At 36.3% G+C, this 12920-nt stretch overlaps 1 non-coding gene across 1 annotated transcript; it reads right to left on the bottom strand.

The window, feature by feature from the left end:
- Nucleotides 1-1161: 1161 nt before the first annotated feature.
- Nucleotides 1162-1268, bottom strand: LOC128285797 (small nucleolar RNA R71). Its single transcript, XR_008276346.1, has one exon. It is a non-coding gene; the product is annotated as a small nucleolar RNA R71 (small nucleolar RNA).
- Between the last annotated feature and the right edge of the window lie 11652 nt (nt 1269-12920).

Raw genomic sequence — 12920 nt, 5'->3', positions numbered from 1 at the left:
AGAAAAGTCTCGGTTATTCAATCTAGGGATTAGACGTTATTAGTCTTGAATAGGGATAATAACATAACTTAGGGATCTCTACGGAACAAGTTGAATGAATAAATTGTCCGATTTGGAGCCATAATAACAAGTAAAGTCTAGGTGAATTTTTCCTTAGGTATTGTCTCAAGTCAATCGATTTTCCCAAAAACAATTCCCCAATTCTTTTCTCTGTGCGTTCTTAGTTTAAATAATTAGTTAATTAAAACAAACCCTTTTATTCTTAGGCTAGATAATAAAAAGATAGTTATTACTAGTACTTTTGGTTCCCTTGGGTACGATATCCCGGTCTTGCCATTACTATACTATTGTTCGATAGGTGCGCTTGCCTTTTCGTCGTGATAATAGTTAGTCTAGGTTTGATCTTCATTATAAATGTTTATTACTTGTTACGAATCACGCGATCAAGCTTTTGGCACCGTTGCCTGGGAACTGAAATTTAGGAACACTAAATTTTTATTACTTTAGCCATTTATTTTTCTTGCAATTTTATTTTATTTTATTATTTATTAATTCACTTTTTCGCTCTCTTGGAAGGTTTTTATAGTTTATGACTAGAAGAAATCCGTTGGGACCATTACTTTTTGACGAAGAAATTGATCGTACAATTCGCAAAAATCAAAGAGAAATAAGGCGTAGCTTATGATACACGGAGAACGAGCAAGAAGACGATACTCAAACCCCAACTGAATAGATGGCTGAAAACCAAGGCAATCAGCTACCTCCTGCAATTGCGGCTAATCAAAATCCTGCTCCACGTACTATGTATGATTATGCTAAACCTTCTTTAACAAGAACTGAATCTAGCATATTTAGATCTGCTGTAGCTGCAAATACTTTTGAATTAAAACCTAACACTATTCAGATGATACAGCAGTTTGTTCAGTTTGATGGTTTGTAGGATAAAGATCCCAACGCTCACTTAGCAAATTTGCTGGAATTTTGCGATACATTCAAAATCAATGGCGTTTCTGATGATGCCATTTGTCTTCGGTTATTTCCCTTTTCACTGAGAAAGAAAGCTAAACAGTGGTTGAACTCATTACCACGAGGGTCTATCACTACTTGGGAACAAATAACTGATAAATTTTTACTAAAATATTTTACGCCGGCTAAAACGCTAAATTACGTAATGATATCTCTTCTTTTGTGCATATGGATTTAGAAACACTTTACGATGCATGGGAGAGATACATGAACTTACTGAGAAGGTGCCCTCACCATGGGTTGCCGCTTTGGCTTCAAGTACAAACATTCCACAATGGTCTGAATCCCTCAACTCGGCAAATGGTTGACGCAGCTGCTGGCGGAACCATCAACAACAAAACACCTGAAGAGGCTTATGAATTCATTGAAGAAATGTCACTGAATAACTATCAGTGGCAAGTCCTGAGGTGTAAGCCAACAAAAACAGCCGACGTTTATAACGTCGACTCAGTTACTATGCTGTTAAATCAGGTAGAACTTCTCAATAAAAAGATTGATAGTTTTCTTGGTTCTACGTAGGTACATCTAGTAATGAGGTGTGACTCAAGCGGAGGATGTGTGCATATAGAATATCAGTCATTCAATCCCACAACCGAAGAGGAACAAGTCAACTATATGGGTAATAATAATTTTAGATCTCAAAATAACCCATACAGTAATACTTATAATGCAGGTTGGAGGAACCACCCAAATTTCTCCTGGGTGGTCAAGGAAATCAAAAGCCACAAAATCCTCAGGGTTTTCAACAACCACCTTATCAACAAGAGAAGAAACCAAACCTTGAGGAGATGTTCTCAAAATTTATATCAATGTCAGAAACCCATTTCCAAAATACCGAGACAACACTTAAGAATCAACAAGCACTGATCCAAGGACTAGAAACTCAGATAAGCCAGCTTCCTAAACTAATCTCGGAAAGACCACCAGGAAATTTATTTAGTAATACTGAATCCAGAGAGCATGTCAAAGTAGTTACAGTAAGGAATGGGAAAATGTTAGTGGAATCTGAAAAAAAGTTAGCACAAGAAGCCGTGGAAAGCGAAAGGAGGGAAGAAAAACCCGAAAATAGTGACAAACCAGTACCGGAGGAATATTCACCATCGGTTCGATATCCAACAAAATTAAAAAAGGATCGTATTGATGCACAATTCGGTAAGTTTCTTGAACTTTTTAAGCAATTACATATCAACTTACCTTTTGTTGAAGCTATCTCGCAGATGCCTACATACGCAAAATTTTTGAAAGAGTTTTTAATAAATAAAAGGAAGTTTGAGGACTTATCTACAGTAGAACTCAATGAGGAGTGCTCCGCCATACTCCAAAATAAGCTCCCAACCAAACTAAAAGATCCAGGAAGTTTTATTATCCCTTGCTTAATTGGTAATCTAAATATTGAAAAGGCACTAGCTTATTTAGGCGCTAGTATTAATTTGATGCCCTATAAAATGTTCAAACAGCTTGGTCTTGGGGAACCTAAACCCACTAGGATGAGTATTCAATCAGCCGATAGATCTGTTAAATATCCAAGGGGTATTATAGAAGATGTGAAAGTACCCTTAATTTTAGGGCGCCCATTCCTAGCCACTGCTAGAGCCGTGATTGACGTGGGTGATGGTAAATTGGTACTTAAAGTAGGTGACGAGGAAATGATCTTTAAAATTTATGATGCTATGAGATTCTCTAGGGAACAAGATGATTCATGTCATTTCATTGACTCTGTTGATCATATTACTGAAGACTCTTTTCAGGAAATTGTACAAAAGGAGATGACAGAACTGTGTCCAGCTCAAGACGAGGAGATAGGTGAGGAACCTAATAACCATCCATCAAGACAAGTAGAATATGAGGGTATTAAGATCAAAGATGAACTTAAGCAAAAACCCTCGATTGAGGAGCCTTCCAAACTGGAACTTAAACAATTACCAAACCATTTAGAATATGCATTCCTTGGAAATAATTCTACATTACCAGTTATTATTGCTTTTAATTTGCAACCCAAGGAGAAAGGAATTAATCCAAGTATTAAAAGAACATAAGAAGGCCATAGCATGGAAAATTTCTGACATTAAAGGAATCAGTCCTTCTTTTTGCTCCCACAAAATTTTAATGGAAGATGAATACAAACCATGTGTGCAAGCTCAAAGACGTCCGAACCCCAACATGAAGGAATTTGTAAAACTCGAGGTAATTAAACTTCTAAATGCTGGAATTATTTATCCTATTTCTGATAGTTCTTGGGTAAGTCCAGTGCAGGTTGTCCTCAAGAAAGGAGGCATGACGGTTGTGACCAACGAGAAGAATGAGCTAATCCCAACAAGAACGGTTACAGGATGGAGAGTTTGCATAGACTACAGGAAACTAAATGACGCCACAAGAAAAGATCACTTCCCCTTGCCATTCATTGACCAAATGTTAGAAAGAATATCCGGACACATGTATTACTGCTTCCTAGACAGACTCTCTGGTTACTTCCAAATCCCAATAGCTCCTGAAGATCAAGAAAAGACGACATTCACGTGCCCATATGGTACGTTCGCTTATCTTAAAATACCTTTTGGATTATGTAATACCCCTACTACTTTTCAGCACTGTATGATAGCTATATTCGACGAACTCGAGGAAGATATCATGGAAGTCTTCATGGATGATTTTTTGATATTCGGAAACTCTTTCCATCTCTGCCTTAAAAATTTAAAATGAGTTTTAATAAGATGTGAAGAAACAAACCTTGTGCTTAATTGGGAGAAATGTTACTTCATGGTTCAAGAAGGTATTGTACTAGGGCATAAAATTTCTAGTAAAGGGATTGAGGTGGATAAATGTAAAGTAGAAACAATCGAGAAATTACCACCTCCTAGTTCAGTTAAGGCTATTAGAAGCTTTTTAGGACATGCTGGTTTTTATAGAAGATTCATTAAGGATTTTTCTAAAATAGCTAAGCCTTTAACTAAATTGCTAGAAATAGATATACCTTTTAACTTCGATCAGGAATGTTTAGAAGCATTTAATACTTTAAAGAATAAAATAATTAATGCTCCAATTATAATTGCATCTGATTGGAACTTGCCATTTGAACTAATCTGTGATGCCAGTGATTTTGCAGGAGGTGCAGTACTGGGACAGCAAAGAGACAAACATTTTCAACCTATCTATTATGCCAACAAAACCTTAACAGCTGTACAAGAAAACTATCCTACTACGGAAAAAGAGTTGCTAGCTATGGTTTTTGCTTTTGATAAATTTCGATCATATCTCATATTGTCTAAAGTTGTTGTTTACACTTACCATTCTTCCCTTCGTTATCTTTTAACTAAAACCAATGCAAAACCTCGACTCATCCGATGGATTCTCCTTTTGCAGGAATTTGACTTGGAAATTCAAGACAAGAAAGGAGCTGAAAATCTATCGGCTGATCATCTGTCCAGGATCGAGAAAACCAATACCAGAGAACTAGATGATATGGAAATAAATGATTCATTCCCTGAAGAACAATTTTTCGCTATATCTAACTCCGAGGTACCTTGGTTTGCAGACATCACGAATTTTTTAGCTGCTAACATTATCCCAAAAGGGTTAACACACCTGCAAAAGAAGCGATTCTTTAATGATATAAAAAACTACTTTTGGGACGATCATTTCTGTTTATCAGAAGATGCGTTACAGGATCAGAAATATCAAAATTATTGGAACGTTGTGACTCAGGGCCAACCGGAGGACACTATATTGGAACAAAGACCGCACACAAAATTCTTGAATCAGGTTTTTATTGGCCTTCGTTATTCAAAGACGTTATCAGGTATGTTACTTTATGTGAAAAATGCCAACGGACAGGTAACATATCTAAACGTGATGAAATGCCTCAAAACTATATGCTTTCTTGTGAAATATTTGACGTGTGGGGTATCGATTTCATGGGCCCATTCCCCAGTTCATTTGGAAATAAATATATCTTAGTAGAAGTTGACTACATGTCCAAATGGGTAGAAGCTCAAGCTCTACCTACTAATGATGCTAGAGTGGTAGTACGTTTCCTTAAAAAACTCTTTTCGAGATTCGGAACACCTAGAGCAATTATCAGCGATAGGGGCACTCATTTTTGTAATACCCAATTTGAAAAAACCCTTATAAAATACAGAGTTCATCATAGAACGACCACCTCATACCATCCTCAAACTAATGGACAAGCTGAAGTAGCAAACTGAGAACTCAAACAGATCCTTGAAAAAACGGTAAAATCAAACAGAAAAGACTAGGCAACAAAAATAGACGATGCCTTATGGGCCTACAGAACCATTTTTAAGACTCCTATAGGGACATCACCTTATAGACTTGTTTATGGCAAAATTTTTCATCTCCCATTCGAACTAGAGCATAAAGCATTTTGGGCTATTAAATTTCTAAACCTTGATCCCGAACTTGCAGGAAAAAACAGGTTGATGCAGCTGAACAAGCTAGATGAATGGCGAGCCAATACATACGAAAATTCATGCCTATACAAGGAAGCAACAAAGCGGCACCATGACGTTCGTTTAAAGTAACAAAAACAATCTGAAGTTGGAGATCTTGTCTTTCTATACAACTCAAGACTCAAATTATTTCCCGGGAAACTAAAATCATGATGGTTAGGACCCTTCGTAATTCAATCTGTTCATCCATATGGCACGATAGAGGTACGTCACCCATCATATGGTACTTTCAAAGTAAACGGACAACGTCTCAAACTTTATAATGGTGAGGATTTTAAAGTCAATAGAGAGGAGCTACGACTCTACAAACCGCCCTGAGTATACTAATAAGGTAACAGTCGAGCTTAGACTGTAAACAAGCGCTTCTTGGGAGGCAACCCGAGTAATAACCATTTTAAATTATTTTAAATTCAAGTTTTAAACATTTATGTCACTAACAGAGTATTTGAAGCATAGGTTCCCATCACCACACGACCGATAACACAGCCGTGCTTAAGGTCGTGTGCCAAACATTGAGGGAAACATGGCCGTACGAAAATAGGGTAAATGATTTCCCTAAAACACGGGATACGATAAATCCCCATAGCCGTGTGACATGGCCTTGGGTAAACTTGATACGTACACGGGCGTGGGAATGGAAACCCATGGGCATGCCAGGGACAAGGCTCGATTCTATTTCTTCGACACGGGCGTGAGACACGCTCGTGTCGTTAAGCCGTGGATAGCAATACACGGGCGTGGTACCTTAACATGGGCTAGAGAGAAGTGAACAATGCTAGGCACGGCCGTGCGATATGGCCATGTACCACACACGCCCAAGACACACGGGCGTGGGAGAATAGCCAAGCACGACCTAAAATTGCAAAATTCGAAACACAGGGGCTCACCTTCACAAGTACAAGGGCGTGGCCCTCGGCTGTATGGCCCTCTCCTGTATAAGCAAACCACTGCTCATTTTCTTCTTCCGTTCAAAAGCCCTAGCTGAAATCTCCCCTTCTCCACTCCCTGATCCCTATTCTCAGCCACCACTACCCTCTCGTCCAGTTCATGTGGCAGCTTCATATGCCAACATCTCTGAGCACCTCACCCGATTCGAGCTTCAGTGTTTTCAACAATTTGACAACATCGATGCTACTCTACAAAGAGAGTTGTCAAGATTTTCCCATCTCATCGCCATCCCTACTTAAGAACCATCCAATGATGAAGATGTTTAGAAATATTTATTTATTATTTTCTGCTTTTACTTATTATTGAAAATATTTCTATTATTTTTATTAGATTTTAGAATTTTATTTTTATTCTTTATTTTGGGTTATTTCTTTTCGAATCCTTATACTTCCTAATATCTCCTAAAAAGTTCCTAATTTTATCACAGTTATATAAAACTCCTAAGCTCATCATCACATAGGAGCTACAACTCTACCGGGGAAGGTTCTCCATGACTGCTATGTCTTGCTCGACCACGACCATAGCTACCATTAGATATAATATTCTTTTGGCGTAGGACTTATGGCCTAATGAACCTCTACGACTGCCGGAGTATCCTCCTCCACTCTCAAACCGATCACTCTCCAAAACTCTAAGTTCAAGGAATTCATCATACAGGAAGTTTCACTTCTCTCCTTATCTTATTTTTATTCTCTAACATCTATCATTGCACATTGAGGGCAATGTACATCTTAAGTGTGGAGGGTTATTTATTTGACTATCAGAAAAAGATCCCTGAATAATCACCTTGTTCTCATGAAAAACTCGCATATCATATTTAGGATAAATTTTAATTGATTTATGATTTTGATTGATATATCTTGAATTAAAACATAGGAATTTATGTATTGATTATTTAAACTTTAAGACATTAGATAATCAAACATGATAAGTTGATTTTTAAGAAATTAAATTATAAGTTGTTTCCCCATGTCTAGGTATTACTTTGAATTAGAATTCACGAGTCTAAACATCAAAAAGTCATAATTTTTTGTGGGATTTTTGAGCCTTTTGAGCATCTATTCATCCTTTCATTCTCACTTTTATTATTGTTTTGAGTGCGCCAGTATTGACTGTTATTCTAGAAATTGCTTGATTATACATGTCGAGACCACACCATTTGATTTGATATATCAAAATGATTAAGGCAGTTAGGATTAACCCACTCATGATTAACCCCTAGTAAACCCCATTGAGCCCAACAAACCAATTCTTGTATTACCCTTAATATTAACCTTTAACCCATTATTGTTGAAATCCCCTAAATTAATCCCTGTTTTTGTCGAGATTTGAGTTGAATGGATTGCCTAGCTATGTTTTGTTCTTGATATTTAGTCTATATTATTTAACTTGTTCTTAAAAAAAAAACACAACTATGTATACATATCTGTAATTTCATATTCTGAGAGAAGCTCTATTGTACGCAAGTGAAGATTAACTCTTTTTCTAGTTAGGCAACTTTTCAATTCAATTTTGATTCTAACCCTTTCTTTCAGCTTGTGACCACACCCCCTAACCAAGCCTAATTACAACCCTCTAAAAACCTTTTGATTGATGTATCATCTTAAAATTAAAGTGGTCAAGATTCAATTTTCAAGCAAGCCTATGGTAATGACTTTCCATTATTGACTATTGAGTGCTTCCTTTATTGTTCTTAAAACACCTCAAGTGATTTGAGTGAATCTTTAGTGTGGATGTAAAACTCTGTGATATTCTGAATTAAAGGTAATTACTTAGATGAGGGAAGACACCTATATTTTTAGGATAAAATGCTCAACTTGGAATGATTGAAACTTTTATGTTCTTTTAGTTAAATTCTCAATGTATGAGATATTATTTTGGGATATTATTGATAGAAATTATAAGTTGAGAATTTTGCTTGAGGACAAGCAAATGCTTAAGTGTGGGGGTATTTGATAAACCGTAAATTATACATATTTTTACCCCATGTTTAATGCATTTTATAGATGATTTCTCACTAGAATTGGTGAATTCGATGCTCCTAATGCTTTAATTTCATGTTTTGTACTCAGGAGAGCACCAAGAGTCAAAAGGAGCCAAAAACGAGCCAAAAAGGGACAAAACAGACCAAATCGAGAAGATGACACGGCTAAGCCTTGCCACATGGGCAGCTCATACGCCCGTGTCTTTCGAGGGTGTCGACCAAGGCTTTCACGATTCACACGTCCTGGCCATTGACCCACACGGCTGTGTGCAATTTAACGGATCGAACACGGCCTGACAATCACGTCACACGGGCGTGTCCTTGTTGAGCCCAAATTAAGTCCAATTCGAAAAAGGCCACTTTGGAGGGTTTCTAGGCATTCCAAAGCCTATAAATACGCACTAGAGGAGGAGAAAAGGGGAGACGGAGAAGAGAGGTAAGGAATTACCCCAAGGAAGCCGATTGATCCATCTTAGAAGCTGGATTCATCATCAAGACTGAAGATCTCTCATCAATTCCCCTTCAGGAGTTTTAGGTTTTCTTTATGTTTTGTATTCTTTATTCTTCTGAGATATTTTCTTATTTAGTTATGAACTAAACCCCTTAGATACCTAAGGGTAATGAAACCTAAGACGAATATTGTTATTATTTTCTGAATCGTATGATAAATATTTAACTTGTTTTTAATTATGTGTTCTTAATTCTTGTTTTGATATCCCAGGATACTAATTCAAGACATGCTCTTATTCAGAGGAGGAATAAACCCTATCTAAGAGTACATTTGCCATAATTAAGTGGAGTTGATTGCACGCTTAGAAATAGGGTGACAAGATTTTGTCGAATTAGGGTGAAACCTAATAAGGGGATCCATAGATCGAGTTAATGCAACCCTAGAGTGTTAATTAGAGAAAAGTCTCGGTTATTCAATCTAGGGATTAGACGTTATTAGTCTTGAATAGGGATAATAACATAACTTAGGGATCTCTACAGAACAAGTTGAATGAATAAATCGTCCGATTCGGAGCTAGGATAACAAGTAAAGTCTAGGTGGATTTTTCCTTAGGTATTGTCTCAAGTCAATCGATTTTCCCAAAAACAATTCCCCAATTCTTTTCTCTGTGCATTCTTAGTTTAAATAATTAGTTAATAAAAACAAACCCTTTTATTCTTAGGCTAGATAATAAAAATATAGTTATTACTAGTACTTTTGGTTCCCTTGGGTACGATATCCTGGTCTTGCCATTACTCTACTATTGTTCGATAGGTGCGCTTGCCTTTTCATTGTGATAATAGTTAGTCTAGGTTTGATCTTCATTATAAATATTTATTACTTGTTACGAATCACGCGATCAATCATATTAATCCCATTGAGTTTCCAGGAAATCTCGATGGAATATCCATTAACCGTCAATTCGTACGAATGATCGTTTCAGGTATGCTCTCCCTCGAACCTCACATCTTACGGCGGAATTACCAGTCCATGCTAAATTCCTCGTATCGTAAACTCATAAGGTGATGTCAGGATTACCAGTCCCGGATAAATCCCTTATAGCGACAACCACCTTTATTGAGTTTGGATCTGGAATACCAGTCCAGGCTAAATTCAGACCCTAATCGGATTACCCGTCCAGGCTAAATCCGTAATACACATACTGTGACAACCCGAATTAGGGCCTAATCGGAAAAGTGGTTTCATGACCACAAATATGAGATAGAAATAATTGTTTTATAATTATTTTGGGGTTTATGATATGATTGCATGATTTTGTGAAAATTTCGTGATGAAATTCTATGCCTAAAGTGCTTAAATTGAAAGTAGGGACTAAATCGAATAAGTTGCAACATTTGCATCCCGGAAGTTTTTAGTATGAAATTGTTTTGGAATATTAATTAGGAGGTCTTAAATAGCAATTTGACCAATTTTAAGTTCATGGACAAAATTAGGACATGGAAGGAATTTTGAAAGTTTAGTAAGGAGGGCATTTTGGTCATTTGGATATTAAATGAAATAAAATGGGAAAAATAACACAAAATTGATCATCATCCTCCTTAGTTGCTGCCGAATTCTCCTCTCTCCATAGCTAGGGTTTCTTCAATTTTCAAGCTCCATAGTAAGTGATTCCAAGCCCGCTTTTAATGTTCTTTACGTTTTTGGAATCCGGAAGCTCGATTAAGCTTATGCTAGTAATAATTTAACCTAGGGTTCATATTTGGAAAAATACCCATAGGTGAAATTTGTGTATTTTGATGTTTTATGATAGAATATGAGGTTTTAAATTATGTTAAATAACTTGCGCTACTCGATTTTAAGTGAAAACGAGTAAAAGCAAGATAATCGGTAAAAATACCTATTATTCATAACTATATGATAGAGTGAGAATTTGATGTTGTTGTAGAAGAGAAAAATGTTCAGCATATCATAAAACATAAGAATAAGGGCTGAAATTAAATTCCCGAGCCTAGGGGCAAAATTGTAATTTTGTAAAAGTTAGGGGGCAAAAATGTAATTTTTCCATGATGTGATTTTTGGATTGAAATAAATAGTATGAGTATTAAATGAGCTAAATGTGTTATTATAGATCAAGAAAGACGTGGAATTGATCTCGAACGGGGGAAGGAAAAAGTTTTGGACTAAATTGCAAAATTTCCACATTTTGCACCAAGGTATGTTTGTATGTAAATATTACAATAATTTCATGTACATTCTTATATTTCAGCCTATTATATAAATATACTAGCTGATGTTAAAATGTAAATCGACTATTAGAAGAATGGAAATAAATATAGAGAGAGAGATCCCGGTTGAACATTCGGAGAGATCGAATGAAATAGAGGGAGCGTAGCTAGGTCACATGTATGATGCTGAGTGCACATCATGTGTACAAGAAAGCTACGAGACACCCTGTAGTAGCTAGGTCACATGTGTGATACGAGATGTATCCCATGTAGACAAGAGAGCTACGTGAAAGATAAATGTAGCTAGGTCGCATGCGTGATTCCAAGTGAAGGACACCATATAGACAAGAGTGCTACGTGAAAGATAAATGTAGCTAGGTCGCATGCGTGATTCCAAGTGAAGGACACCATGTAGACAAGAGAGCTACGAGACCAATCGGTTAGGTCGCATGAGTGGTACTAAGTGTTCACCATGTGTACAAGAGAGCCGAACTAAACGAAGTATGATGGTGGGGTTGTGTGCTGAAACCATTAAATATCGAGGATTGATCCGAATTGTTCAACGGGATGGTTTTGTGGTGATATTGTGGTTTGGACCTACACTTATGGTGAATGAAATGTGGTGAAAATGATTTGTGGTATATACATATATAAGATAAAATGAGGTTAGCATAAAGAATGTGTGAAAGAGTGAAATTAGCATTAAAACTGTTTTTAGATAGTAGCGAGGACGTGATTTTGAAAAATCACCAAAATAGAAGGAATATAATTAGAGGTTTAATGAGATGTGAAATTAAAGTTTAATGAGTCTACTTTCATATAAAAGAAACAGAGCAAGCAAAGGAATTCTATATTTTGAGATATTTACAATTGTATGTGACTTGCTCAGATGAATACGTGATCCCTGTTCCAACTTTGAAAAATCATTAAAAATTGTACAAAGCAAATTAAGAAATATAGTTTACATGCCTAAATTCCTTATTGAGACTAGTTTTAAACGAAATAGACTTCAGGGTTGTTTGAATTGTGTACTGAGAGAAATTCAATTCGTAGTGAACAGAGGTCGATCAATGAAATGTGTAACAGGGAAACTTTAACTAATAAATTGTACTAATCGGCTGAACCAAAATTATAGAAAAAATTAGCAAAAGCTTTATGAGTCTAGATTCAGGGAAATTTTACGGATTTGAATTTCGAGTTTTGTAACTCGAGTTATGATTTATTTAGTGAATATGACGCAGCAGGGACAGCTTAATCAAAGTGGAATGAATAGTGAAGTTAAAGTAGATATACTTGAATTGTTGTGTAAACATGTTAGATTCTTTAATTAGTATTTACATACTTACTTACTAAGCTATAATCTTACTGTGTTTCTCTCTTTTGTTTTATAGTGTCCTTCGCTTGCTCGGAGTTAAGGATCGTGAAGATCTACCCGCACTATCATACTTTAGGGTATTTGAACTAAACGTTTTGAATTATGGCATGTATAGTAGGCTTAATTATTTTGTTACGTGTCATATTTGTCTAGGTTTAAAATATTAGTTACAGTACTCGACCAGCTACTTTGTACAAGCCATTAAAGTTGGCTAATATTGTTCAAGACATATGTTATACGATGCACTATCAAATTGGATGACATATTTATATCTCGGTTATGTTTAATGGTATGTGTTATGTTCTGGTAATACCTTGTATCCTGTTCCAGCGACGGTAACCAGTAAGGGGTGTTACATTTAGTGGTATCAGAGCTATGGTTTAGTCGGTTCTCGGACTAATAAAGTGTGTGTAAAAGTCTAGCTATACATGCCATAAAAATATTG

The sequence above is a fragment of the Gossypium arboreum genome, chromosome 12, assembly GCF_025698485.1.
Source record: "Gossypium arboreum isolate Shixiya-1 chromosome 12, ASM2569848v2, whole genome shotgun sequence".
NCBI lineage: Eukaryota > Viridiplantae > Streptophyta > Magnoliopsida > Malvales > Malvaceae > Gossypium > Gossypium arboreum.
This window is presented reverse-complemented; position numbering and strand designations above follow the sequence as displayed.